Source organism: Aegilops tauschii, chromosome 5, assembly GCF_002575655.3.
Source record: "Aegilops tauschii subsp. strangulata cultivar AL8/78 chromosome 5, Aet v6.0, whole genome shotgun sequence".
NCBI lineage: Eukaryota > Viridiplantae > Streptophyta > Magnoliopsida > Poales > Poaceae > Aegilops > Aegilops tauschii.
Window position 1 is genome coordinate 300,219,344 of NC_053039.3, and position 26,597 is coordinate 300,245,940.

Genomic DNA, 26,597 nt, shown 5'->3' on the forward strand with positions numbered 1-26,597 from the left:
GGAGAGGTATCTCTGGGCCCACTCGGTAATGCACATCACTATAAGCCTTGCAAGCATTGTAACTAATGAGTTAGTTGCGGGATGATGTATTACGGAACGAGTAAAGAGACTTGCCGGTAACGAGATTGAACTAGGTATTGAGATACCGACGATCGAATCTCGGGCAAGTAACATACCGATGACAAAGGGAACAACGTATGTTGTTATGCGGTTTGACCGATAAAGATCTTCGTAGAATATGTGGGAGCCAATATGAGCATCCAGGTTCCGCTATTGGTTATTGACCGGAGACGTGTCTCGGTCATGTCTACATAGTTCTCGAACCCGTAGGGTCCGCACGCTTAAAGTTCGATGACGGTTATATTATGAGTTTATGTGTTTTGATGTACCGAAGGTAGTTCGGAGTCCCGGATGTGATCACGGACATGACGAGGAGTCTCAAAATGGCCGAGACATAAAGATCGATATATTGGACAACTATATTTGGACACCGAAATGGTTCCGGGTGAGATCGGGATAATACCGGAGCACCGGGAGGTTATCGGAACCCCCCGGGAGGTATATGGGCCTTAATGGGCTTTAGTGGAAAGGAGGGGAAAGGAGCAAGGGAGGGGGTGCCCCCCCAAGCCCAATCCGACTTGGGAGGGGGGCCGGCCCCCCTTTCCTTCCTCCCTCCTTCCTCTTCCTTCCCTCTCCCTCTCCAAATAGGAAAAGGAGGAGTCCTACTCCCGGTGGGAGTAGGACTCCCCCGTTCGGCGCGCCTCCTCCCCTTGGCTGGCCCTCTCCTCCCCCCTTTATATACGGAGGAGGGGGGCACCCCATAGACACAACAATTGATCCCTTGGATCTCTTAGCCGTGTGCGGTGCCCCCCTCCACCATAATCCACCTTGATAATATCGTAGCAGTGCTTAGGCGAAGCCCTGCGTCGGTAGAACATCATCATCGTCACCACACCGTCGTGCTGACGGAACTCTCCCTCAAAGCTCGGCTGGATCGGAGTTTTGGGACGTCATCGAGTTGAACGTGTGCCGAACTCGGAGCTACCGTGCGTTCGGTACTTGATCGGTCGGATCATGAAGACGTACGACTACATCAACCGCGTTGTGCTAACGCTTCCGCTTTCGGTCTACGAGGGTACGTGGACACACTCTCCCCTCTCGTTGCTATGCATCACCATGATCTTGCGTGTGCGTAGGAATTTTTTTTTGAAATTACTACGTTCCCCAACAAGGCGAACTACAAGAAAACAAAAAATAACCTAGTTGAGTCAATGTTGACTTGCTACTGCCCCCGCCCTCCTAGTTGCAAGCCAAAGGTTGACTTGCAACTGGCGCAACTACAAAAAACCTAGTTGCGAGTCGATAGTGGACTCGCAACTGGGCCCTCTAGTTGCAACTCGATGGTTGACTTGCAACTAGGGCACCTTCAAACTATGAAAAACTCGCCGCTAGTTGTGAGTCGAGGCTTGACTTGCAACTAAGCCGGCTACAAACTATGACGTGACCTTAGTTGTGACACGAAGGTGGACATGCAACTGAAGTACTTGCAAAAAATGCCCCGGTTGCGAGTTGAGGGTTGATTGGACACTGGGGGACAGTTTTGACTTGATGATTGGTTTGCAACTGGGACAAACTACAACTTTGAAAGAAAAAAAACTATTCGCGAATCGAGGGTGGATTTGTAAAACTGGGCAACTGAAACTATAAAAAATCCGATTGCTAGATTGCTACTTGCAAATTAGGTGACTACAAACTACAAAAAAACGCCAAATTCCGGAGTCGAGGGGTTTACAGTTGCATAGACAGTAGAAATTTGATATGGAAAAAGTGCATCAAACAAAAAAGGTAAAGGAAAAAATAAACCGGCTAATAACAAAAAAGGACACTGATGACATGGGCAAAAAAATACATACCTAAAAATGATTAAAAGATAAAAAAGGAAATGGTGAAATATATCTAGACAACTTCTTCTGAAAAATGACATGAACATGAGCGATTGCAATATCAAAAAAAACTCACAACCATTGGCCATTGTTCAAACTTCCTTCACTTCCGTATGCACAAGACTGAGCCTGTGACGACGAACAAAGCCCAACACTTAGAGCTCAAAACAAACAAAGGCCGGCCCAACAAGAAAACAGGAACCAGCCTGCCCCGCTGTAGCCCTCCGTCCCGACGTAACAACCTGACACCCACGATCACGAGTCGAGCCGATCGCTCGTGCATGAAATTAAAGACAGAGAGATCTGATGGTTAAACACTTAGATGTGAGATCACTAAAAACATCTAGATGTGAGTTAGCCATTCCGTAAATTAATTATAATAATTTGCTGTTAGCACCTTATGATCGTGTGTTAAGATATACTAGCTCCTTCGAGTTTATTGTGCCTCCTCGTATTTTAGATCAAACTTTAATCATCTATATAACCGATACTCCCTCCGCCCTAAATTACTCGTCACAGAAATGGATAATAATTCAAACGGAGGGAGTAGAATATATGAGGTATATATGCTACAAAAGGCATACTATTGGATTTGTATTTGAAAGTGGTGTCGCATGGTATATTTTTTCCGGCACTCAAACTTTTACATAAACTAAGAGGGAGCACCATAAACACGGACGGAGGAACTATTCCCTTTGTTTAATTTAATTGTTCATGCATGTTTACGGTTCAATTGCTGCTCATTATGATGTACCGTGTTTATACGTAATAGGCCTAATCAATATGGTCAAGTGTCCATCAATTTTCTTATTTAGATTAATCATGCATGCTTAAGTTCAGTAGCCCTCTCTTAAAGCTAATGATTGTTGTTTAGGGTAAGCTAGTTCTGGTCAAGGCTCTAATACTGCATGTGAATGAAATATGCCCTAGAGGCAATAATAAAGTTGTTATTTATATTTCCTTATATCATGATAAATGTTTATTATTCATGCTAGAATTGTATTAACCAGAAACTTGATACATGTGTGAATACATAGATAAAACACAGTGTCCCTAGTATGCCTCTACTAGACTAGCTCGTTAATCAAGGATGGTTAAGTTTCCTGACCATAGACATGTGTTGTCATTTGATGAACGGGATCGCATCATTAGGAGAATGATGTGATGGACAAGACCCATCCGTTAGCTTAGCGTAATGATCATTAAGTTTTTATTGCTATTGCTTTCTTCATGACTTATACGTATTCCTTTGACTATGAGATTATGCAACTCCCGAATACCGGAGTAAAACCTTGTGTGCTATCAAATGTCACAACGTAACTGGGTGATCATAAAGATGCTCTACAGGTATCTCCGAAGGTTTTTTTGGGTTGGCATAGATCGAGATTAGGATTTTGTCACTCCGAGTATCAGAGAGGTATCTCTAGGCCCTCTCGGTAATACACATCATGATAAGCCTTGCAAGCAATGTGACTAATGAGTTAGTTGCGGGATTATGTATTACGGAACGAGTAAAGAGACTTGCCGGTAACGAGATTGAACTAGGTATGAAGATACCGACGATCGAATCTTGGGCAAGTAACATACCGATGGCAAAGGGAATGACGTATGTTGTCATTGCGGTCTGACCGATAAAGATCTTCGTAGAATATGTAGGAACCAATATGAGCATCCAGGTTCCGTTGTTGGTTATTGACTGGAGATGTGTCTCGGTCATGTCTACATAGTTCTCGAACCCGTAGGGTCCGCACGCTTAACATTCGATGACGATTTGTATTATGAGTTATGTGTTTTGGTGACCAAAGATTGTTCGGAGTCCCAGATGAGATCACAAACATGACAAGGAGTCTCGAAATGGTTGAGAGGTAAAGATTGATATATTGGACGATAGTATTCGGACAATGGAAGTGTTTCGGAATGTATCGGGTACATATCAGAGTACCAGGGGTTACCGGAACCCCCGGGGGGAAGATATGGGCCATAGGAGGAAGGCAAGGCAGCCCACAAGGGGTGCCCCCCCAGGGAAGGAGTCCGAATTGGACTAGGGGAGGGGGCACGGCCCCCCTTTCCTTCTCCTCCTCCCTCTCCTTCCACCTTTCCCCTTCCGGTAAAAGGAAAGGGGGCCGAATTGGACTAGGAGTCCAAGTAGGACTCCTCCCACTTGGCGCGTGCCTAGGCCGGCCTCCTCCCCTCTCCCTCCTTTATATACGGGGGCAGGGGCACCTCTAAGGCACATCAATTGTCTTAGCCGTGTGTGGTGCCCCCCTCCACCGTTTACTCCTCCTGTCATATTGTTGTAGTGCTTAGGCGAAGCCCTGCGCGGATCACATCACCATCATCGTCACCACATGATACGTCTCCAACGTATCTATAATTTTTGATTATTCCATGTTGTTTAGTATCAATCTTGGATGTTTTATAATCATTTTATAGCCATTTTATATCATTTTCTGGTACTAACCTATTGACATAGTGCCAAGTGCCAGTTGCTGTTTTTTTCATGTTTTTTACATCGCAGAAAATCCTTATAAAACAGAGTCCAAATGCCACAAAACTTTACGGAGATTTTTTATGGACCAGAAGGAAGATATTGGGCCCTGGTTGCACCTGTGGGGAGTCCCGAGGAGGGGACAACCCACCAGGGCACGCTAGGAGGCCCCAGCGCCCTGGTGGGTTGTGCCCACCTCGAGTGCCCCCCGGACCGCCTCTTTGCTCTATAAATACCCCAAAAATACCAGAACCCTAGAAGCATCGACGAAATTTCATCCAGCCGGCGCAGAGTCCAGAACCACCAGATCCAATCTAGACACCATCTCGGATGGGGTTCACCACCTCCATTGGTGCCTCTCCGATGATGCATGAGTAGTTCTTTGTAGACCTTCGGGTCCGTATTTAGTAGCTAAATGGCTTTCTCTCTCTCGCTGAATTCTCAATACAATGGTCTCTTGGAGATCCATATGATGTAACTCTTTTTGCGGTGTGTTTGTTGGGATCTGATGAACTTTGAGTTTATGATCAGTCATATCTTTTTATATCCATGAAAGTTATTTGAGTTTCTTTGATCTCTTATAGCCTCGTATTTCTTCTCCGATATTTGGGTTTTGTTTGGCCAACTTGATCTATTTATCTTGCAATGGGAAGAGGTGCCCGGTAGTGGGTTCGATCTTACGGTGCTTGAACCCAGTGACAGAAAGGGAACTGACACGTATGTATCGTTGCTACTAAGGATAAAAAGATGAGATCTATATCTACCGCCATAGATAAATAGATCTTGTCTACATCATGTCATCGTTCTTATTGCATTACTCCGTTTTTTCATGAACTTAATATACTAGATGCATGCGGGATAGCGGTTGATGTGTGGAGTAATTGTTGGGGAACGTAGTATTTCAAAAAAAAATCCTACGATCACGCAAGATCTATCTAGGAGAAGCATAGCAACTAGCGGGGAGAGTGTGTCCACGTACCCTCGTAGACCGAAAGCGGAAGCGTTTAGTAACGCGGTTGATGTAGTCAAACGTCTTCGCGATCCAACCGATCAAGTACCGAACGCACGACACCTCCGCAATCTGCACACGTTCAGCTCGGTGACGTCCATCGAACTCTAGATCCAGCTGAGGCCGAGGGAGAGTTTCGCCAGCACGACGGCGTGGTGACAGTGATGATGAAGTTACCGATGCAGGGCTTCGCCTAAGCACTACGACAATATGACCGAGGTGGAAAACTGTGGAGGGGGGCACCGCACATGGCTAAAGATCAACGTGTGTGTCTATGGGGTGCCCCCCTCCCCCGTATATAAAGGAGGGGAGGAGGAAGCCGGCCGGCCACAAGGGGCGCGCTCAAGGGGGAAATCCTACTCCTAGTAGGAGTAGGTTCCCCCCTTTCCTAGTCCAACTAGGAGAAGAAGGAAGGAGAGGGAGAGGGAGAGGGAGAGGGAAAGAGGGGCCGCGCCCCCCTCCCCTTGTCCTATTCAGACTCCCCTTAGGGGGCGCCACCTCTTGGCTGCGGCCCTCTCTCTCCCCTAAGGCCCACTAAGGCCCATAACTTCCCGGTGGGGTTCCGGTAACCCTCCGGCACTCCGGTTTTATCGGAAACTATCCTGAACACTTATGGTGTCTGAATAACATGGTCCAATATATCGTCTCTACCATTTCGAGACTCCTCGTCACGTCCATGATCTCATCCGGGACTCCGAACAACCTTCGGTCATCAAATCACATAAACTCATAATACAAATCGTCATCGAACGTTAAGCGTGCGGATCCTACGGGTTCGAGAACTATGTAGACATGACCGAGACACATCTCCGGTCAATAACCAATAGCGGAACCTGGATGCTCATAGTGGCTCCTACATATTCTACGAAGATCTTTATCGGTCAAACCGCATAACAACATACGTTGTTCCCTTTATGCCTAGCTAAGGGCGTAAAACTATAGCGCTTGTTCGGAGGCAACCCAATGAATAAAATTTATTTTTGCTTTTTGCTTTCTGTTCTTGAGTGTTGACATAATTATACTACTGTTATGATTGTGTTTTTTGTGTTTTATTTAGTGTTTGTGCCAAGTAGAACCGATAGGATCTTCTTGGGTGATAGTTGTATGATCTTGCTGAAAAAGACAGAAACTTTGCGCTCATGAAATTAATTCTCATTTTTTATCAGAAAGAGCTTTTGCCCTGATTCGTTTTTCATAAGATTAATATACAAATTGCTCAGGTCGTCCTATTTTTTCAGAATTTTTGGAGTTCCAGAAGTTTTCGTTTAAGTCAGATTGCTACAGACTATTCTGTTTTGACAGATTTTGTTTTCTTTGTGTTGTGTGCTTATTTTGGTGGATCTATGGTTTTCTTTGATGAGTTTTTGCCATAGAATACAGTAGATATAATACAAAAACAAAATATGAATTGGTTTGATACAACACTTATAGTAGCGGTTTACTTTCTTACACTAACGGATCTCACGAAGGTTTTGTTGAGTTTTGTGTGATTGAAGTTTTCAAGTTTTGGGTTATCTTACGATGGATGAAGGAAGGATGTAAGAGCCTAAGCTTGGGGATGCCCCGGCATCCCAAGCTACTATCCAAGAATGAGCAACCAACTAAGCTTGGGAATGCCCCCGAGTGGCATCCCCTCTTTCTTCCAACAACTATCGGTATTTTACTCGAGGCTATATTTTTATTCGTCACATGATATGTGTTTTGCTTGGAGCATCTTTTATGGTATGAGTCTTTGCTTGTTTTATTTCGTGTCTTAAGTCATCAATCCTTGCTGGACACACCTACTTGAGAGAGCCAAAATTATGTCATGACTTGTTAGAATTGCTCTCTATGCTTCACTTAAAATTTTTATGAGAAATGGACTTGCTCTAGTGCTTCACTTATATCTTTTTGAGCATGGTGTGCTTAGTATTTTTGAAGAAAATGCTCTCTTGCTTCACTTAGATTTATTTGAGAGTTAGTAAATTTTTGAAGAAATTCTCTCTTGCTTCACTTAAATTATTTTGAGAGAAAGAAAATTTGTTATGCTCATGATCTTCACTTATATTTGTTTGAGCTTATGAAAAGCAACACATGAAAATTAGTCCCAAAGTGATAGATATCCAAGAAGGATAAATAAAAATGTGTCATGAAGATCATTGGACAAAATAAACTTGATTCTTAGTAATAGTTTTGAGATATGATGATGTGATATGTGAGTTATGTTGATGAGTAATTGTGCTCTAGTAAGAATATTGGTGTTAAGGTTTGTGATTCCCTATGCATGCACGAAAGTCAATAATCATGCAATGAAAATTATATCCTACTTGTGGTGCATTATTCGGTGTTAATTATGCTTAATGCTTGCTTATGAGATTATTCGTTTCTTGGTTGGTCGCTTCTCAATCTTTTTGCTAGCCTTCATTTTGCACTAAGTATGACCTCTACTCGTGCACCCAAAATCCTTTAAACCAGTTTTGCCACATGAGTCCACTATATCTACCTATATGCGGTATTATTTTGCCGTTCTAAGAAAATTTGTATGTGCCATCTCTAATTTTCAAAATAAACTTCTCTTTTGTGTGTTTGTTTCGCTCGCAGAACGGTAACGGGTGGCTAATATTTTCCATGCTAGATGTGTTATTCTCATGATGAGTGTTTATTCACTTGTCATTGCACGAGAGTAAGGCGAAGGTATTAGGGATGCCCAGTCCCGAAATGCAAAAAAAAATTGAATTTACTTTATGTTGTCAAATAATAAATTCCTTGGAAAGTGTTGGTATGGAGGGCAACCGTGGATACGGCTAGCCATGGAAGGTGAAAGTATGGTGGAAAAAGGAATAAACTTTATTTTCTGTTTGGGAACCGCCTATGGCATATCTAGCATGGAAAGTGTTGGGAACTCTAAGTCGTTTTCGTTGGTGGGATGGATACACCTCCCAAAATGTTTTTATCTCTAAGTTTTTCACTTTGAGCTCTGGCACCTCTACAAATCCCTACTTCCCTCTGCGAAGGGCCTTTCTTTTATTTATGCAATTTTTATTTTCAAATTTGAGTCTCCATCTTTTCTTATAAAAGCACCAACTAGGAGGCAATACGATCGTACTTAAGTATTGGGTGTAGCTAATATTCCAATGTGTTTCATGAATGGATCAATGTTTGAGCATGATGAGCTAGGGATAACTTATTTTAGCGTTGATATTTTGAAAGACATGGTTGCTTGTTGATATGCTTGAGTATCTAAATTATTATGTCAAAACTAGACTATTGCTTTGAATCACATAAAATTCCAAATGTCCATGCTATAAAGAAAAGAATATGATATGACATGATAGACAACACTCCACATCAAAAATTCTGTTTTTATCACTTACCTACTCGAGGATGAGCAGGAGTTAAGCTTGGGGATGCTGATACGTTTCCAACGTATCTATAATTTTTGATTGTTCCATGTTGTTTTATTATCAATCTGGGATGTTTTATAATCATTTTATTGCCATTTTATATCATTTCTTGGTACTAACCTATTGACATAGTGCCAAGTGCCAGTTGCTGTCTTTTTCCATGTTTTTTACATCGCAGAAAATCCTTATCAAACGGAGTCCAAATGCCACGAAACTTTACAGAGATTTTTTATGGACCAGAAGGAAGATATTGGGCCCTGGTTTCACCGCCTCTTTGTTCTATAAATACCCCAAAAATACCAGAACCCTAGAAGCGTCGACGAAATATTCATCCAGCCGCCGCAGACTCCAGAACCACCAAATCCAATCTAGACACCATCTTGGATGGGATTCACCACCTCCATTGGTGCCTCTCTGATGATGCGTGAGTAGTTCTCTGTATACCTTCGGGTCCGTAGTTAGTAGCTAGATGGCTTTCTCTCTGTCGCTGAATTCTCAATACAATGGTCTCTTGGAGATCCATATGATGTAACTCTTTTTGCGGTGTGTTTGTTGGGATCTGATGAACTTTGAGTTTATGATCGGTCATATCTTTTTATATCCATGAAAGTTATTTGAGTTTCTTTGATCTCTTATATGCATGATCTCTTATAGCCCTGTATTTCTTCTCTGATATTTGGGTTTTGTTTGGCCAAGTTGATCTATTTATATGGAAATGGGAAGAGGTGCCCGGTAGTGGGTTCGATCTTACGGTGCTTGATCTCAGTGACAGAAAGGGAACCGACATGTATGTATCATTGCTACTAAGGATAAAAAGATGAGATCTATATATACCGCCATAGATAAACGGATCTTGTCTACATCATGTCATCGTTCTTATTGCATTACTCCGTTTTTCCATGAACTTAATACACTAGATGCATGCTGGATAGCGGTCAATGTGTGGAGTAATAGTAGTAGATGTAGGCAGGAGTCGGTCTAGTAATCTTGGACGTGATTCCTATGTAATGATCATTGCCTGGATATCGTCATAATTATTTGAGGTTCTATCAATTGCCCAACAGTAATTTGTTTACCCACCGTTTGCTATCTTTCTCGAGAGAAGCCACTAGTGAAACGTACGGCCCCGGGTCTTCTTTCTCATATATTTGCTTGCGATCTACTTTTTCCTTGCTTTTATTTTCAGATCTATTAAACCAAAAATACAAAAATACTTTGCTGCACTTTATTTTATTTGCGATCTATTTATTTAATCTATTACAACTTTCTGCCGTCCATGCACCGTTTCTAGCGCCATTACCCGAAAGGGATTGACAACCCCTTTAACACGTCGGGTTGCGAGTGGTTCTTATTCATGTGCAGGGGCTGTTTACGTTGTGTTGCTTGTTTCTCCTACTGGTTCGATAACCTTTCTTTCATATCTGAGGGAAATACCTACCGCCACTGTGCTGTATCATCCCTTCCTCTTTGGGGAAATAACGACGTAGCTTCAAGCGACATCACCAGGCCGTCGTGCTAACGAAACTCTTCCTCGACACTTTGCTGGATCAAGAGTTCGAGGGACGTCATCGAGCTGAACGTGTGCAGAACTCGGAGGTGTCGTACGTTCGGTGCTTGATCGGTTGAATCGAGAAGACGTTCGACTACATCAACCGCGTTAAGCTAACGCTTCCGTTTTCGGTCTACGAGGGTACGTGGACACACTCTCCCCCTCTCGTTGCTATGCATCTCCTGATAGATCTTGCGTGAGCGTAGGATTTTTTTTATATTGCATGCTACGTTCCCCAACAGTGGCATCCGAGCCAGGTCTATGCATAGATGATATGCACGAGTAGAACACAAACGTCTTGTTTTGATTCGGCGGTATTGTTGGGTGAAGCGGCCCAGACCAACCTTACATGACCACGTTCATGAGACCGGTTCCACCGAGAGACATGCAACTTGTTTTGCATAATGGTGGCTAGCGGGTGTCTGTTTCTCCAACTTTAGTTGAATCAAATTTGACTACGGTCGGTCCTTGTTGAAGGTTAAAACAGCAAATTTGACGAAACATCGTTGTGGTTTTAATGCGTAGGTTGTCGGTGTCAAAGCCGGCCGATCTCGGGTAGGGGGTCCCGAACTGTGCGTCTGAGGATCGAAGGTAACAGGAGACAATGGCGACACAATGTTTACCTAGGTTCGGGCCCTCTTAATGGAGGTAAAAACCTACTTCCTGCTTGATTGACTTTGATGAGTATAGGGGTTACAAGAGTTGATCTACCTCGGGATCGTAATGGCTAAACCCTAGCTGTCTAGCCTATGTAAATTCTGAAGCCTCTACGAACTAAACCCTCCGGTTATATACACACCGGAGGGGCCTAGGGTTGTACAGAGTCGGTTCACAGAGGAAGGAAATTACATATCCAAACACCAATCTTGCCATCCACGCATAGGAGAGTCCTATCCGGACACCGGGGGGGAGGGAGGTCTTCTGCCTTGTATCTTCACGGCTCATCAGTCCGACCCATATCACATAGCCCGGACACCCGAGGACTCCCTCAGTAGCCCCTGAACCAGTCTTCAATGATGACATGTTCGGCATGCAGGTTATCTTCGGCATTGCAAGGCGGGTTCCTCCCCCTGAATACTACAATGCAATCTTCTGAACAAAAGAACTGTATCCGGCTCTGTATAATAGTCACAACCCTTAGCCACGAAGGCAAGATACTTAATCAAAATAATGCCTGTCAACTGACAACTTTTCGGCGAAACGTCATGTTTGGCCTCTTTAACATTTCGAGCCATTTATTCACCTCCCGCTTCGCGTTTCGAGGCATAGCCTCTATTGACACGTCTTGTCAAAACAGAGATCGTGTCCGCTTTTCGCGGGATCCTCATCAATACGGTTTTGGGCAACCCAACCGTGCCATTCGCACGACCCCTTGGGAATAGGTGAGTTTTAAGGGGGGGGGCGTTTGATATTCACTGCCTATATAAGAGGATAAAGATTCCTCTTTTCTCTCCCCACGCCTTCTCCCTTCTCCTGCCTTCACATCCTCAAGCTCCAGCGCCCAAGCTTCAATCTTTTCACCGCCACCAACCTCCCCATCCATGTCTGGATCCGGTTCAAAGGGCAAGTGGGAGGCCTCCTCCATCATGGAGAAGGACGTAAAGGAGCTCTAGGAGGCGGGGTATTTGTCCGCGGACTTCACACACAGGCTCCCTGCCAAGGAGCAGGTCATCCCCACTCCGGAGCCCGGTGAAAGGGTGGTATTCATCCCCCACTTCGTCCGCGGGCTAGGGTTTCCCCTTCACCCATTCGGCCACGGCCTCATGTTTTACTATGGGCTAGATTTCCATGATCTAGCCCAAATTTCTTTCCTCCACATCTCGGCGTTTATCGTCGTGTGCGAGGCACTACTCCGCATCCCCCCCACACTTTGGCCTATGGCTAAAAGTCTTCAATGTGAAGCCGAAGGTGGTCGATGGGCAGCATGCGGACTGCGGCGGCGCCATGGTGAGCAAGCTCCCGAACACCATTTGGCCTAAAGGGGCCTTCGTGGAGACCGTCAAGGTGTGGCAACAGGAGTGGTTTTACATCACAGAACCCCGCGACGCCAAGTGGGCGGCCACTCCTGAGTTCAGATCCGGACCCCCTATGCGGCTCGCATCATGGACCAACAAGGGTCTGGATTGGGGATCCACAGCGGAAGTGTTGATGCTACAAAAGCATATCTCAAACATGATAAGCAAGAACACCAGTCTCACCAACGTGATTCAGGTGATGCTCTTCCGCCGGATTCTTCCCTGCCAACTCCGGTCCTCCCACATGTGGGAGTTCAATCCGGAAGATCCTCGGTCCCTGAAGCACTTCTTTGGCACAACGCACGAAGATGTCTGGAAGCTGCTTTTCAAGGCCCAGAAGACGTGGCCGAAGAAGACCGAAGACATTGGTCTTGACAGCGAGAATCCGGCCACACCGGTAAATGTGTTATTCCCGAACATATATTTGATCAATAAGTTCTTAGGCATAATGAGTTTTCCGTCCCTTGTACAGGGCTGGATAGCGAAGGCGTGGATCAAGTGTCCGGCACCGCTGCTTGAAGACCCGACCGAGCCCCTGCTGATGAAGATGCTGGTCCCGGCGCCCTATCAGGCACCGGAGAAGAAGGCCAAGAAGTAGAAGGGCAAGGAGGCCAAGGGCGACCTCAGCCTCAAGGGTCCTTCGGACGTAGTGTCCGGAGAGACCGAAATCCCCTCCTCCCATGAGGGAGGTGAAGACGAGGAGGAGGAGGAGGAGGCGGCGGAAAGAGACTCCCCTCTTAAGGGGAGGAATAAGAAGAGGGCAGCCTCCACAGACCCGGAGGGGGAGGCGCCCAAGAGGGGGAAGATAGGCCTCTCTGCTGGTTCGGATTCACAAACCAAACCCATCCCCGAGAGGCTTCCCAGGGTGAAGCCCCTGGCCGAATCGTAAGCATTCAAGGAAAAAAATATAACACATTATACTGTGTGTATTTCAGCCCTGCTCGCGACCTCCCCAACCTGTTTTTAAAGATCTTTTTCAGAAAACGTGAATGTTACTTATATTTTCAAATGTTTTTGAAAAACAAGAAATGTTCTAAAATACGAAATCTTTTTCAAATATTGAATGCTTTTTCTAAAATGTGAACATTTTCCAAAAAAATGTGAACCTTTTTTGGAAAAATATAAAATTTCTGAAAATATGTTACAAATTCTAAATTGTTTGAACACTTTTTCAAAGTTACGAACATTTTTTGTAAAAACAAAACTTTTTTAAAAATTGCAAACATTTTTAAAAGTGCAAAGTTTTTTCAAAAGACATAAAAAAAATCAAATTTACAAACATTTTCTCAAATTTACGAATAATTTTTGTAAGCGCAAGCATTTTTACAAAATTTCGATCTTTTTTGTAAGCCCGAACATTTGTACAAAATTTTGGAACGGCAAACATTTTTTTAAATTCGTAAACATTTTTTGTAAGCATGAACATGTTTTTAGAAAAACGAACTTTTTTCCATATTTTGAATATTATATTGAATAACGTGAACATTTTTTAAAATTTACGAACATTCTTTTAAAACGTGAACATTTTTTGTAATCTAAAATTTTTCAACTTTATGAACATTTTGAAAATACAAACATTTCTCAAAATTTGAGAACAATTTTTGAAAACCCGATTTTTTTTTGAAAACACGATTTTTTAAATAATGTTCATGTTCACAGATTAAGTAAATGATAATTGTTTTGAACTCCCGGAGATTTTTTTTAAACATGCGAACAAAATTTTAGAGGAAGAACATTTTTTCAAAATTTTAACAAAAGCATTTTTTGAAAACATGACCTTTTTTGAAAATCACGAACATTTTTTTAACACCCAAACATTTTGTTGGGAATTTTGAACAAAAGCATTTGCAACATTTTATGATAAACAAGAACATTTTCTGAAAATAATGAACATTGTTTGAATTTATAAACAATTTTTAATAAACGACCATTTTTGAAATTTCAAACATTTTTAAAGGCAAGAACATTTTCCTAAATTTAAGAACAATTTTCGAACATGAAATTAGAATTAAAAAGATAAAATAACCTTTAATGGGAAAAAAGAAATAGAAAACGAAAAAATGAAAAGAAAAGAAAAAGAAACAGAAGCAAAAAAAGAGAAGAAAACAGAAAACCAGTAAAAGAAAAAAACCGGTTCAGGGAACCTTCTAGAAGGTTCCCAAAACCGGCTAGCTAGTGGCGTTGTACGCGCGAAAACTGGGCCGGCCCATAGCGTCGCTGCTTGGGCGCTCGCGTGTGCGAAGCGCCGGCAGTTTGACGCAAAGAGCGGCAAATAGGATATTCCCAGAGAGAGATCAAAGGAAACAGTTGAGAAAATAGTTAGCGAGCAAGTGGGCTTCGGAGTTGCATGCCACTATGCTGCTTAACTGGGCTGGCCCAATATCTCGTCGCTCGTTCCTAGCCTCTGCGAAGGTCCGCCTAATGCTCCGCCTGGGCCTATGTTAAAGGGAAGCCGAGCTGGTGTACAACTCCTGGACTCCTTTGCGGAAACAGAAACCCAGGCACGAGGAAATAAATAGAGACCGATAGATCGGTCGGTCGACATAGGAAAACTAGAGTAGGATCCATCCATCCATCTAAGTTCAAAAAAAAAAAGAGTAGGATCCATCCATCTCGATACTAGCAATCGCTTTGTCTGTTGTATTTGTTGGTTTTTTCGCCCGCCGGCGTTCCGCCAGATGGAAGGTGGTTCCGGCGGGATTGTCATCGGCTACCCGCTGATCGAACCACATGCGCTTCCGGGGAAGGAGTCCAGTCGGGCTCGGAGGCTCTTCGTGGTGGTAAGGCCTACTCTCCAACTCCAAACTACAGTATTAAGGTACTATTACGAATTGTTGAAATACTTTCATCATCGAGTGTCTTGTATCTGGAGTCCAGTTTTGAGGCCTTTTAAGGTGCAACTTACTAGTCTTACGGGCTAGTAGTAATTGAGTCCCAGCCATCCATTACAGGGTATTTGTCTCAAAAAAAATCCATTACAGGGTATTTATCTCAAAAAAAAATCCATTAAGGCCTATTTTGGGCAATTCACCTTAGGATATTTATTTTTTATTTATATTTATTAGGGGTAATTAGTCTACAATTAGATATCATCGAGCATTTCAAGAGCCTGCTTCCTGGAGGCCTTCATTATTCTTGCACGGGCTAGTTGGACGGCAAGAAACGATTTCATTTTCAATGGATCCCAACCAAGTTTATATAGATACAGAAGAAAATTCAAGGAGGAGACTGGTTGGCTGGTTTCCAGTGCTCCCACCTTCCAGGAAAAATTACTGCCATATTCAGCCGTGGCTAGAAACTTTCGATTAACTCAATGGACAACCTGTTTCACTTTTTTTATTGGTTATTTTTTTCTCGCTATAGCTCGGCTTCTTTTGTACTCCCTCCGTCCCAAAATTCTTGTCTTAGATTTGTCTAGATACGGATGTATCTAACACTAAAACGTAACTAGATACATTTGTATTTAGACAAATCTAAGACAAGAATTTTAGGACGGGGGGAGTAATATAAACTCAGAAAATTATATAAATATGCAGTAGGAAACACCACTATTTTTTTTCACAAAGTATACTACCTTTTATTGCTTGAAAAAAACTCCTAAAGCTAAGCCACCACAATGTATATATGTTGCTACTCTATAAAAGCTAGTTGGAGCTCGGCTAGTGTCCCAATTCTGACAAATGGGGTAAAAGGGCATGTGCCAAAGTTTTAGAGGGCAAAAAGTGTCATTTACTCTATGGTATCTTCTTAGATTCACATGTCATGGTTTTCTTTGTAACCATCTAATATAGTTAGTGCCCAATTAATAAGTTTTATAAAAAACAACACAATTAATTAGTTGTTTCTAGGTGATACTATCTTATTAGGGTTGTAGCGTACGTAGACAAACTATATATCACATGGAAACTATCCATTCACTTGAGATACGGGAATCCAGAGCACGGTTGTAGGGGACTTTAAGCAAAATTTCAACATGACACAAACATTTATTTGGTGGTTGTGGAATCTGGTTAGTTTAAAGCATTCGATGTTTAATCAAATATTTGTGTTCTGAGTTTGCATGTTTCCATGGAGTGTGTGTTTGTCCCTTTGTGCAAAATGCAACATCATTTTCTTAGACAAGTGATGTAAGCAACCAAAGTGACTTCGGCTAGGCGGTGCTATTCAAGTACCGGGTCTTGAGTTCTAGGGTGAAAGGCCTAGGTTTAACATTTGATGGTTGCATGTGGCAGTGGCGGTGTTTACGACCGTGCCATTGTTGAAGATATTGCTTTGGAGATTTCTTAGACATGCTCTCTTGGGTGAAACCCCAAGATCCGACCTTCTATGATTGGATTCGGCGACGGCGGAGTTGCGCGTCATTTACTTCATGTAGGCGTTGCTTTTGGAGTACTTTATTCATAGTTAGCATGTTGTCAAAGATGGTGGGCCGTGGATGGTAATGTTAATCACGTCGACTTTCTTTGTGTTTTCTTCTTCTTTTCATTTATCTGACTGTGTGCATCATCAATGTCTCGACTAGATCTTGTTATCGTGTCATTCTTGATACTACTCTCTTTAAAAAAACAAAGTTAGGTTTGTTCCAATCTTTCATATCAGCCAACACTACTTACCTCCGACCACAACAAGTACAAAGTTGTATTAATTATTCATTAATACTTACATGATTGCTACATTCCCATTGTTCTTGCCTCACACATTCATTTGCATGTCTATACAGGGATTCTTCTTCACCATGTGTGTGGCATATGCGGTTTTCCTCATAATGCTTCATGGGCTTCCATTGGTGACAATACCGTCCGGGGTTTTCCTAATATTTGTGGCATTTGCTGCGTCTGCATGTATATATATCAAATTGAATAAATGAACTCATATGTACTTTTTTTTGTATTCTTTCAAATACTATGTTGGTTGTTTGTAATGGGCTTCCATTCGTGACCATTTCCATTGTTTTCTAGTCAAGTCCTCCTACCAAAATATAGTGATGGGACATTAATCAACTGATGATGGAGTGGCTAAATTGATCCTTGGACCTCCAAAATCATGGAAAACTTCTCTAGCTTAGCACATTATGTAACTCAACCTTTCTTTAGAAAGGAGGTGCTTGCCCGACTTTATAGTGAACTAAAGCCTGTACCGTTTACACAATACAAGCTCAATGAAAGAAAGGTATCAAATGGAAAACATACCCTACACTTAGGTCGGCTCAAAAGCCATACACATAGTACAAGCCACAAGAGCCGTTGGCTTCCAACAATGATAGCAACAGATGTGACGTGCTCCTACTCCCGGCAAGATGGCTCTATGCCACTTGTCGTTCGCTTATGCAGTGCATTGTGCCCCACTACACAACCACCTCATTTACTCCTGTGTAATTACTGTGGCGACCCCTTGAGACTATAAAAGGGAACACCGAGCACCCTAGATCGGGGTTTTCGGACCCTCGTGAAGCACTTGCTAGCCAATCCACTACCACAACATACACATCACCCATTCCTAGCCCTGGCAAGCCTCCGGAACTGAATTGAAGCCTTTGTAATCTTGTTCTACGCATCCATCAAAACAAATAAGCAGGACGTAGTGTATTAGGCTTCATAGCGGCCCAAACCTGGGTAAAATCATTGTGCAATAGTGGTAGGATTCGTTCGTTTCTTCGCCCTTCACCGAACCCAAAAAGGGGGCACACCCAAAGCTCCCAGGTGTTTTGTCCGCACACGCGACAACCCCCCTCCCCCCCCATTTATCACCTTCGTGCCACATTTTACCCCTTTGACAGAACTGACCCCCAATGTTTTCCTCAATTTGGTGTTGACTTGGCATGCCACGTTAGTGTTTTTTTTCGCTGGTTTTCATTTTGTTTTTTTCAAGAATGAACCGCAAGTGCACAGTGCCTGGTGCATTCTTTTCTGATTACTCTGGTTCGTGGAGGTGGGTCCTACTTGTCAGCAAGGGAGAAAGAACTATGTGGCCAGGCTGAGGATTTGCCCTACCATTAACTTGTATATTTTCAACAAAGATATCATGGATCTGTCCATGTCACATCAAGATGTGAGATAATACCTCACATCTAAGTATGATATCAGTGTCATTATATTTTTTTTCATTGTTTGTCCTGTTTGTTTGGTTTTAATTTGTCAAAGCCCAGAGGCCAAAACTAAAAACCAGCTCGCCCGCGTCCGCCTGGTTGTCCGACCTATACGTAAATCTATGTGACGCCCCCGATTCAATCGTACACTAATCATGCACGCAAATGTGTACGATCAAGATCAGGGACTCACGGGAAGATATCACAACATAACTCTACAACATAAATAAGTCATACAAGCATCATAATACAAGCCAGGGGCCTCGAGGGCTCGAATACAAGTGCTCGATCATAGACGAGTCAGCGTAAGCAACAATATCTGAGTACAGACATAAGTTAAACAAGTTTGCCTTAAGAAGGCTAGCACAAAAGTAGCAATGATCGAAAAGGCAAGGCCTCCTGCCTGGGACCTCCTAACTACTCCTCGAAGCCGAACTCCACGTAGAATCATCCTCGGGATCTCTAGCTCCTGGACTCCAGCATCTGGTTGCGACAACCAGGTATAGAAAGGGGAAAAGAGGGAGAAAAGCAATCGTGAGTACTCATCCAAAGTACTCGCAAGGAAGGAGCTACACTACATATGCATGGGTATATGTGTAAAGGGCCATATCGGTGGACTGAACTGCAGAATGCCAGAATAAGGGGGGGTAGCTAGTCCTGTCGAAGACTACGCTTCTGGCAGCCTCCATCTTGCAGCATGTAGAAGAGAGTAGATGGTAAGTTCACCAAGTAGCATCGCATAGCATAAACCTACCCGGCGATCCCCTCCTCGTCGCCCTGTTAGAGAGCGATCACCGGGTTATATCTGGCACTTGGAAGGAGGTGTTTTATTAAGTATCCAGTTCTAGTTGTCATAAGGTCAATGTACAACTCTGGGTCGTCCTTTTACCGAGGGACACGGCTATTCGAATAGATAAACTTCCCTGCAGGGGTGCACCACATAACCCAACACGCTCGATCCCATTTGGCCGGACACACTTTCCTGGGTCATGCCCGGCCTCGGAAGATCAACACGTCGCAACCCCACCTAGGCTCAACAGAGAGGTCAGCACGCCGATCTAAATCCTATGCGCGCAGGGGTCTGGGCCCATCGCCCATTGCACACCTGCACGTTGCGTACGCGGCGGGAAGCAGACCTAGCCTAGCAGGCGTTCCAGTCCAATCCGGCGCGCGCCGCTCCGTCGCTGACGTCAAGAAGAGCTTCGGCTGATACCACGACGTCGAGTGCCCATAACTGTTCCCGCGTAGTTGGTTAGTGCGTATAGACCAAATGGCCAGACTCAGATCAAATACCAAGATCTCGTTAAGCATGTTAAGTATCGGCGAACACCGACTAGGGCCACGCCCACCTCTCTCCTAGGTGGTCTCAACCTGCCCTGTCACGCCGCCATAAAGTAACAGTCGGGGGCCGTCAGGAACCCAGGCCCACCTCTACCAGGATGGAGCCACCTGTCCTTTCAGCCCCCTCATCAGGATCACTTGCCGGTACTCAACGAGCTGACCCGACTTTAGTCACCACATGTGTCATGTATATAAAGTATATAGTATATACCCGTGATCACCTCCCGCAGTGATCACGGCCCAGTAGTATAGCATGGCAGACGGACAAGAATGTAGGGCCACTAATGGAAAGACTAGCATCCTATTCTAAGCAGTAGGATAGCAGGTAAGGGTAACAACTGTAGCAACAATGAGAGGCTATGCAACAGAATAGGATTAACCGAAAGCAGTAACATGCTACACTACTCTAATGCAAGCAGTATAGAGAAGAATAGGCGATATCTGGTGATCAAGGGGGGGCTTGCCTGATTGCTCTGGCAAGGAGGGGTCGTCAACAGCGTAGTCGGTTGGGGCACCAACAGCGGCGTCGGTCTCGTAGTCTACCGGAGAGAAGAGGGGGAAGAAACAATGAATACAATACAAACAGATGCATAACGATGCATGACATGACAAAGTGTGATGCTAGGTGTGCGCCAACGCGGTACTAGGTGATACCGGCGAAGGGGGGAAACATCCGGGAAAGTATTCCCAGTGTTTCGCGTTTTCGGACATATGAACCGGAGGGGGAAAGTTGCGAATTCGATATGTTAGGGATGTGTGGTGGACGAACGGGCTGCGTATCCGGATTCGTCTCGTCGTTCTGAGCAACTTTCATGTACAAAGTTTTTTCATCCGAGCTACGGTTTATTTTATATTAATTTTAAAAGGTTTAAATCATTTTTTAGCATTTATTTAATTATTTTAATCCAACATTATCCAGAACAGTGCACGCTGATGTCAGCATGACGTCAGCAGTCAACAGAGGAGTTGACTGGTCAACTGACGTGTGGGTCCCGTTCGTCATTGACTGTTTAGTCTAATTAGGGTTTAACTAATCTAATATCTGTTTAATTAAACTAACTAGTTAATTAGATTAATTAAATAGTATTAATTAACTTAATTAATTTAGTTAATTAATTAAATTTATTTTTATTATTATTATCTTTTTTATCTAAAAACGTTCTGGGCGTGGGGCCCATCTGTCATAGGCCCTAGGGGCCATAGCGGGTCGGCCAACGGGCGCCGCCCGAACGGGCGAGGGGAAAGCGGGCGACGGGCGAACTGGTGCGGGTGCTCGCACCCGACGCCAGGAGAGGCGAGGGCGAGCGTGCCTGGGGGCCTCGGTGGCCGGCGACGACAGGAGCAGCGCCGGGTGCGGGGAGCTGCGGGGCACACACACCGGCGAGATGAGCAGTGGCGGCCTTCGGCAGGTGCGGGGGAGCGCGGTAGGCGCCGGCGGCCACCGCACAAGCGGCAGCAAGGCGCAAGGCCGCGCGGGCGGGGCGCCGTGAGTGCGGGCGCCGGACGCGCACGGGGGTAGATGGCCGCGGTGGTGGTGCGAGAAGGCGAGGATGGCCGGAGTGACGGAGTGGGGAGGCGACATCAGCGCGCCCCAAGGGCGCGCCCCAAGGGCGCGATGGGGGTCGCCACGGGCGCGGTTCATGCGCGCGCTTCGGCACGGCCAAGAGCAGGGGCGCGGCAACGTGGTCGCACGGGTGGGTGCGAGAGAGAGAGCGGAGGAGGAGAGGGGGGAGCTCATGGGGGGAGTTGTAGGGGTACGGGGCAGTGGGTGTCAAGGAGGACGACGGGGACGACGATTCGGAGATGCGACGACGAGGACGACGGCGAGGCGGAGGCGCTCCGGGTGGCACGGTCCTCGTGCGGCGGCGGTGGTCGACGCGGCGAGGGGCGCCGTCGAGTGCCCGATCCAATCTGGATCGGGAGGAAAGCAGAGAGCGAGTGGGGGAGGAGTGTGGGGTGGTTACGCTAGGGTTTCGGGGGGTGGGGGATATGGGGAGTGCGGGGTGGGCCTCCTGGTGGCCTGGGTGGCCAGTTGGGCCACTCGGCCCAAGGAGAGGGGGGCTTTGCCCTTTTTTTTTCCTTTTTTTTGTTTTGTCTTTCTTTTTTTATTTAATTTTCCTTTCTATTTTATTAAATTTTGGCTTTTATAAAATACAAAAGTTGTACCTAAAAGAGCATTAATAATTATGCCACTACCACAATTAGCTCCGCAACTAAAACAAAATAGTTTAATATTTTATCAATTTGAAAAGGGTAGTTAGTTAAATGTTTTGCTGCTGTTTTAAATATTTTAGTGCACTTAAACCTTTTATAAAATTGTGGTTTCTCCACAATAGTTACCTATGCATTATTTGGCAACACCTCAACATTTTAGTTTTAATATTTGAAAATATTTTATTGTTTGCTTGATTCTGAATTTGAATTCGAGCTGGTTTCGAACTAACGCGAGATTAGCAGCGGTAATCAAGGTGACGTGGTATCATTAACGTGGGATTACTGTAGCCTAATTATCCGGGCGTCACAATCTAGTCGCTAGCTACCCGTACCAAAAGTCTAACCGCTAGCTCTTTTTAGCAAAAAAAAAAAATTGATCGCTTGTGCTAACATCGATTTGTTAGCTTTTGCGTCTGATCGTTATACATTTAAAAGTACATCTCTCATCGCTAGTTTCCAGGCTACCAACAATTTTTTTTGCCTTTTAGTTTTTGCATGTTTCACTCTTATATTTTATAATTAATTTTCAGTAAGGAATATTTCAAAAACATGTTCATGAATTTACATATATTTTTCAAATTACAAAAAGTGTTAACAATACCAAAAATGTTCTAATATACGGTGAATAATATTTTATTATATGAAGATCATTTTTTGACTACACACTATTTTTTTTACAATATACAGTGTAATTTTTATATATGGTGAACCTTTTAAATTATACACAATGAAGATTGCTTTAAATACACTAAATTATTTTAAAACACACACTAAACAATTGATTGTGCATTCAAAAAATGTTCATAGATTAGAAAAAATATTCATGATTCACAATTTTTTTGCAGACTAAAAGAAATATGTTCATAAATTTTGAAAATGTTCATGATTTAAAAATGGCCACAATTTTGAAAATAGGTTAAGGAATTTATAAAAGAAAAAGGAAAGGAAAAGTAGAAAAAATGAGAAAACTATAAAACTACGAGCCTAGTTACAAGTCAAGGGTCGACTTGCAATTAATATGAAACAACTACGGGCCCATTGCGAGTCAAGTGTGAACTTGTAACTGGGATAAAAGACAAAACATAGGCCATGTTGCAAGTGAAGGGTGGGCTAGTAACTGGGATGAAATAAACTGCATGTCTAGTTACGTGTCGAGGATGGACTTGCAACTGAGACAACTATGATATGAGTTGCGAGTCAAGGGTGACTTGCATCTAGGCGCGTAGTTGTTTCGAAAAAACAAGAACATTCTTATAACTCGCGAACAATTTTTGAAAAAATGAACACATTTCAATTTTTTATAAACATGAACAATTTTAGAAAAATGAACAAATTTATGAATTTTGAATATTTGTTGAAACTTTTGAATTTATGAAAAAAGAATCAGAAAAAGGAAAAAAATGAGATTAACTTTTGAAAAATAGAAAGATTAACAGGAGAGGAAAACCAATGAAGAAAAAATGGTAAAAAAATAATGAAGAAAACAAAACAAAAACAAAAAAATTATCCTAGCTACTTGGGCCGAATCATCTGCAGTTTGTTCGATGTCGAGGGGTAGACTTGCAACTAGGACAAAAGAAGGCCGAACCCCTAGTGACGAGTTGAGGGTGGACTCGCAATTGGGACTAAAAGATGTCGGGTCCAAGTTGTTTGTCGAGTTTGGACTTGACTGGGACAAAAAAGGTTGGGCCCCAGTTGCAAGTCGAGGGTGGACTTCAACTGGGACAAGGAAAGGTCGAGTCCCTGTTGCGAGTCGACGGTGGACTTGCAACTGAGACAAAGAAAGGTCGGGCTCCAGTTGCGAATCAAGGATGGACTTGCAATTGGGACTAAAAACCTCGGGCCTCGGTTGCGAGTCAAGGATGGACTTGCAACTCGAAAAAAATGTTGGGCCCGTGTTGCGAGTCGAGGGTGGACTTGCAACTCGGACAAAAAAAAGGTTAGATTGAAGTTGCGAGTCAAGGGTGGACTTGCAAATCGAACAAAAAATGCTGGGCCCTAGTTGCAACTCGAGGATGGTGGACTTGCAACTTGGATAAAAAAGGTCGAGCCCTCGTTGCGAGGCAAGGGTGGCCTTGCTTCGGATAAAAAATGTTGAGCCCTAGTTGCAAGTCGAGGGTGGACTTGCAACTAGGACAAAAAAGGTTGGACTCAGTTATGAATCGATGGTGGACTTCCAACTTCGACAAAAAATGATCGGGTCCTAGTTGCAAGTCAAGAGTGGACTTGCAATTAGGACAAAGAATATCAGGGCCTAGTTGCGAGTTGAGAGTGTAATTGCAACGGAGTAAAAAGGTCGGGCCCAGTTGCAACTCGAGGGTGGACTTGCAACTGTGATAAAAAAATGTCGGACCCCAGTTGCGAGTTGAGGGTGGACTTTCAACTGGTACAAAAAAGGTCAGGCTCTAGTTACGAGTCGAGGTGGGATTGCAAGTGGGACAAAAAAGATTGGACCCCAGTTCTGAGTTGACGATGGACTTGCAATTAGAAAAAGATTTAGGCCTCAGTTGCGAGTTGCGAGTCAACGGTGGACTTGTACCTAGAATAAAAAAGTCGGGCCCTAGTTGCAAGTCGAGGCAGACTTGCAACTGGGACAAAAATAAGTCGGGCCCTAGTTGCGAGTTGAGGTCGGACTTGCAACTGGGACAAAAAAAGATCGGGCCCTAGTTACGTGATGAGGGCGGACTTGCAACTGGGATAAAAAAATCGGACCCTAATTATGAGTCGGGTTGGACTCGCAATTGGGAGAAAAAGGATCGGATCCCAACTACAACTACAAAAAAAATCAATTTCCTGTCTAAACGATTGCAGCAAATAAGATAGTTCAACGATAGGTAAAAAAGAACAAACACACAAAGGCAAAGCCAGCCCACGCAGGCACACACTGAGACCTAGTCACACCCTTTTAAAAAATTAATACCTAGATAATTCAAGACAAGTTTTTTAGGACTAAGGGAGTACGTGAAAAATAAAATGGCTAGGCTGACGATTGAACCCTTACCTCCTATGCTATGACCCTTGCGCACACGATCCGAAGTAACGTAGGCCTGTATTAACTAACAGATAGAAAACCAAGTATCCTATGTGAGAAGTCGAACCTGAGGTCCAACATGTCGGTGTTCTTGACACCCTCCTGGCTCCACATCAGCCTCCGGATGGCAGCCTCCACCACACCCCTCTCGAGCACGCCACCGAGCGCAAGGCCGTCGTGCCACACGTGTTCCACGTAATTTACGTTGCCCCTCTGGTCGCCGAGGTAGGGCTGACTCATCATTTGCACGCCCGCGCACGACCCCTCCACTGTCGAGCTCCACCCCGTAGCGGTGCGCAACCCACGACCATGCCCTGCCAGCCGGTCGTGGCGTCAAATTTCGGTGGGGGGGGGGGGGTGCGACGGCGGAGGACTACTTTGCATGGAATCATACGAAGAGTGGACTGTTTTCAGTTCGATCGGCCTACGACCTCTGTATGGAGCAAAAGCGGGCAAGAAGGGGCATGCAGGGTTCATCTTCGTCGGTTGTGAACCATAGAGCGTGGCTGAATCTGTGGGATACGGTGGCACCGGGCAGAGTTAAAGTTCATACCTGGCGACTCATACGCAATGGACTTGCAGTAGGTGCTGAACTACATCGACGTAAGATCAAACCATGAGTGTTTTGTGTGGTTTGTGGAAGAGAAGAGACGAACTTACACAGGTTTTGGAGCTGTCCTCATTCGGCAAAATTTTGGAAAGTCTTGCACTCGGAATTGGGAGTACCGGTGGCGATCCCGCCGGAGACAATCTGCTCCCAGAGTGCATTATCTCATTGGGTCTTAAGCTGGTTTGCTGAAGCGACGGATGATGAGCGAGCTATTATGGTCCAGGGGTTATATGCTTTATGGTTGGCAAGGAATAACACACGTGAAGGGAAGAAGATTGAGGAGGCGGCAGACATAGCGGGGACGGTTAGAAGGCTAATGGAGGAGTGGCAGACTGTCCATGGCAAGGTGAGCAAAAGCCCTCGAGTGGTTCCAGCTCAGAGATGGAGCGTTCCAGACGAAGGATGGGTCAAAGCTAATGTGGATGGGGCAAGCAGTAAGGGAGGGGATAAAGGGGCTGTGGGGGTGGTATTCAAGAACAATGCAGGAGCGTTCATCGGAGGTGCATGTCACTACTACCCGACGGGAGGTGATGCAGAAAAGATGGAGCTTCAGGCATGCAAAAGGGCGGTCGAACTGGCGGGGGAGTTCAACATCACCAGCCTGCACATAGAGATGGATTGCCAGGAGGTGGTACGTAAACTTCAGAGTAAGGAAGCCGATCTCTCCGTGCTGGGACCGATGATCAAAGAGGTGAAAAACATGCTGGAGACAAGAGGAAGATGGAAGGTGACCTGGGCAAGGAGGACGGCCAATGGCGCTGCGCACGGGCTAGCTAAAGAGGGAGTAACAAATAATCTTAGCAAAGTTTGGGTGCAAGCACCACCAGACTGTATTCTTCATATTATTTCGGCAGAAATTCCTGACTTTCATGAATAAATAAAGACGTGGTTGGTTTAAAAAAAACGTCGGGGAGGGCGGACTGCGGGAC